A 4663-nucleotide genomic window follows, 5' to 3' on the forward strand; every position below is an offset into this window, starting at 1 on the left:
TAGTTTTATAATGTTTGAAGTTTGGATAAGAAGAGGTGTTTGTGCCTCTTCGCTTCTCGAGGTGTACAGCTGTCATTATTTTTAATTCCAACATCCCCCCTCATCTGAATGCCGAGAGAAGGATTTTATTGTGCATGAGTGTGCCTATGTGAAATGGAGCTTGTGCTTTCGGTTTTTTTTGGTTCCATCAAGCGATGGAGGTGCACAAAAGAAAATTACAGCTTGAAATTTTTTGTCATGGAAATTGAAAATCATCATCCCGGATCAAACAGAGGTTGAGGGATGAAAAGAGGTTGTTCTTGTGGCTTCATCTTGAATCGCACACAAGAATCTGCATCATTTGTGAAGTCGAGCGAAGTTGAGGTCGACTTCCTTCTTCCAACTTCCCCCCTTTGACCGAAATTGAGTTGGTTGGTAGCAGCAAATTGAGGAGTACAAAGGAAGGCTTGGATTAGCATTGTTGTCTTGAGAGCTACGTGGCAGAAGACCAGCGGTAGAGTGTTGGCAAAAGCAACATCAAAAGCTATCAGAGGTGCGCCATTATTGTATGCATCAGCATGATCAACATCAACCTGCTGTAGATGGGCATCCAGGGAGTATAGAGTACACAATGGAGGTAACTCCTCTCCATTTTCATCGACCAAGGATGAGTCGGCTTTAGAACCATTGGAAGGATCATCACGTCGATGATTTTGAATTCCAAAATTGCGGCACAAGGTTGGTTTTCGCTTGTGAGAAGTGCGACAGCAATAGTTGCAAATGGGGACTCTGTCATAGCATTCAAAAACATTCATATTTGAGATTTGTATTGCTAGAGACTTTGATGGAGACCATCACTTTGTACACGGTTACCATATAGGCCATCGTCTTGTGTGTAAAAATATCCATTGCTGAAAAGTGCAGGAATCACTTCATCTGCAGGTTTGGCATCTTCTGTAACTTCATGTGTCCCAAACAAGATGCTTCCTTTGCTGGACTGTAATGGTGCCATGATTTGTAGGTCCAGATTGACTTTGTCCTTTGCAAGGCAAGCCAAGAAAATGGCTATGATGTCATTAGATTCATCGCCATGCAGAAGGTGTGCAAGCGGATAGGGTTGGAGGTCGACAACTCTACAGGGCCGTGAGGAGATTCAGGGACACTCGCTTGGGTGGTTGAAAGAGTAGGCACTGCTGGTGTATCCGTTTGGCAAGTCGTAGCATCCAAAAGAAGGGACGGCTGTAGATTGGTTGGGAGTGTGGCCTCTAATGAACTGCTACATGACTGAAATTCAGACCTTCCTCCATGCCAGGGTAGCTGCATCCGGGGTTGAGGCATGGGAGGTTGCTTTATCTGTAGCTTCGGCTTTTGAGGTCAGGATGTTGAAGGTATCAACTGCGCTGACTGCATGCTCATCAAGGGCGTCCAATAAGATTTTGATTGTAGCAACCTCAACATAGGTTGCATTCATGAACTCTTCGTCTGCACTATTGGCATCTTTGATTGCATCCATGGTGGCATGAACAGGTTCGTGTAGGAGCTGGAATTGAACATCGACTGCCACAAGGGGAAAACCAGCATGAATTGGCTCATTGCAGCAGCATGTCAAACTCATTTCATCTTCGTCAATGTTTTCTACATCAGATTCTGCCTTGGTTTCAGCATCAACAAGGTGGGCAAAATTTATTGTTGTAGCAAGCGTGGCAACAAGGTTGACCCCATTTGTTTGATGTGCAGGCTCCATCAGGGATTCAAGGAAGGTGTTGATAATTGTGTCCTCATCATGGGCTGCAGCAGGAACGGCTACGTCTGCACTATTCGCATCGCCATCATCGAGAGTGACGGCATCTATGTCTTCACCAGGGTTGACGTCGATGCTGGTTGCAGGGTTGGTGCCCCTTGTGATTGCCACAATGGCTGTAGAGTTAGAGGCTACACAGGCGGCATATGTGAAATTGGTTGCAACAAGAAAGGTAGTTTGTGCAAGCGGGTAGCAGATGCAAGAATATGCGCCATCATGAGGAGGGGGCAGCAAGAAACAGGGTTAGAATGGCTACAGGTGCAGCATCTCGGGATTCATCATCACGAATAGCAGCAATTACTAGGGACTGCAAATAGGACGTCCGAAGAGGATTGGTCTTCATCTGCTGCTTGTAGGACCCACATCGGCAGAGCTGGCGAATGATACCATGTGGGAGTGAAATGCCAGGAGGCCTCCCACTATCAGAGGTGCAGATTTTACAAACGGATACACTAGCAGCGCCTACTATTTCAACCACCCAAGCCAGCGTCCCTAAACTGCTCACGGTCCTGTAGCTACCGACCTCCAACCCTATCCGCCTGCACACCTGCTACTGCAGGGCGATGAATCTCATGATATCATAGCCATTTTCTTGGCTTGCCTTGCAAAGGACAAAGTCAATCTGGACCTGCAAATCATGGGCGCACCATTACAGTCTAGCAAAGGAAGCATCTTGTTTGGGACACATGAAGTTACAAAAGATGCTAAACCTGCAGATGAAGTGATTCCTGCACTTTTCAGCAATGGATATTTTTACACACAAGACGATGGCCTATATGGTAACCGTGTACAAAGTGATGGTCTCCATCAAAGTCTAGCAATACAAATCTCAAATCTGAATGTTTTTGAATGCTATGACAGAGTCCCCATTTGCAACTATTGTTGTCGCACTTCTCACAAGCGAAAACCAACATTGTGCCGCAATTTTGGAATTCAAAATCATCGACGTGATGATCCTTCCAATGGTTCTAAAGCCGACTCATCCTTGGTCGATGAAAATGGAGAGGAGTTACCTCCATTGTGTACTCTATACTCCCTGGATGCCCATCTAGAGCAAGTTGATGTTGATCATGCTGACACATACAATAATGGCACATCTCTGATAGCTTTTGATGCTGCTTTTGCTACTGTTGGTCTTCTTCCACGTAGCTCTCAAGACAACAATGCTAATCCAAGCCTTCCTTTGTACTCCTCAATCTGCTGCTACCAACCAGCTCAATTTCGATCGAAGGGGGGAAGTTGGAAGAAGAAGTCGACCTCAACTTCGCTCATGCGGACTCAACTTCACAAATGATGCAGATTCTTGTGTGCGATTCAAGATGAAGCCACAAGAACAACCTCTTTTCATCCCTCAACCTCTGTTTGATCCGGGATGATGATTTTCAGTCTCCATGACAAAAATTTTCAAGCTGTAATTTTTTGTTGTGCACCTCCATCGCTTGATGGAACCAAAAAAACAGAAAGCACAAGCTCCATTTCACATAGGCACAATGATGCACAATAAAATCCTTCTCTCGGCATTCAACTGAGGGGGGATGTTGGAATTAAAAATAATGACAGCTATACACCTCGAGAAGCAAAGAGGCACAAACACCTCTTCGTATCCAAACTTCAAACATTATAAAACTAACCCTAATGTAATCAAGCGAACAATCACAACCAATCAATTACACCCTATCGTGTCTCACGTCTCTCTCTCCCTCTGTGTATCTGCGTCTCTCTACTTCTCTGTGTTAACACACACAAACACACTAATGTAATCTCTCAATAATGCACACGCATTGTGCCTCTAATAGTGGGAGGCCTCCTGGCCTTCTACTCCCACATGGAGACCAGCCGGAAGACGTGCTGCGAGGTGCAGCCGATCAAGTGCTTGTTGCCCTTAAGAATGATCCAATCGATCTCAACAAGGCGGTAGCGATTGCTCTCGCATAGGAGATGAAGCACAACAAGGGAAAGCCTAAGGAGAACAAGACTTCCACAAGTACCTCGCAGACTTCTCAGAACGGTAAGAATGGTAAGAACGATAACTCTTCTAACCACTCTTTCAACAGTCTCTCATCAAAGAATTCTTCCAATGAATCTAAGGGTAAGGCTAACACAACTGTTAAACTTAAGCTTCCTCCATATGAAAAGGTAGCGCAAGGAATTGTAGGAGGTTACATCACGTCGGAAGAACAAAGCACTTATTCTAAAGAAGGTCGTTGTTTTCATTGTCACATTAAGGGTCACATAAAAAGAACATGTCCTAGGCTTGAATCGAATGAATCTAAAGAACCCACAACACCCACTACATCTGTCAATGCAATGAATGATAACACAGTTGTGCCCACAGTTTCTCAAGACCCTCCCATTGATGATTCTCTCATTAAATGTTATGGTCGTACGTCGGGGCACCGTTTTGTCATATTGTTTAACCCAGGTAGTATGCATGATGTGATCAGCCCCTCTCTTGTTGAGCGAGCCCGCCTCGAAGTTAGTCCGAGATCTCCTATCGAGGTCTCTGGCTTTCGTCCTGGTATGGACGCTCTCATCACGAAGGAGTGCCTTGATGTGTTGTTTGCAAATTGCAATTCAACAGACTGCCTTCACTAGAAGATTTGTTTTTTCTCCTCTCTCAGGATGTGATATGATTTTAGGCATGAAATGGTTTCGTGAAATCAACCCTCTCGTTGATTGGGAGGCTAGCACTTTAACTCTCAATGCCAAAAGTGATTCTCCTACTGTCTTACATAGAGTGGATACTTCTCCTTCTCCATCTCTCATTGCTAATATGTAGGACAAGGTTGAAAGGATTCGAGATAAGGAGACTCTCTTAGTCTCTTTTTCTCCATAGCATGACACACAGGAATTGCATGATTATGAGAAGCATGATGATGATTT

At 44.7% G+C, this 4663-nt stretch overlaps 1 pseudogene; it reads right to left on the reverse strand.

Moving 5' to 3' along the window:
* Nucleotides 1-906: 906 nt before the first annotated feature.
* LOC147435876 (uncharacterized) lies at nt 907-1492 on the reverse strand (annotated as a pseudogene).
* Nucleotides 1493-4663: the final 3171 nt, after the last annotated feature.

Source organism: Adiantum capillus-veneris, chromosome 18 (assembly GCF_014529385.1).
Source record: "Adiantum capillus-veneris isolate H3 chromosome 18, ASM1452938v2, whole genome shotgun sequence".
Taxonomy (NCBI): domain Eukaryota; kingdom Viridiplantae; phylum Streptophyta; class Polypodiopsida; order Polypodiales; family Pteridaceae; genus Adiantum; species Adiantum capillus-veneris.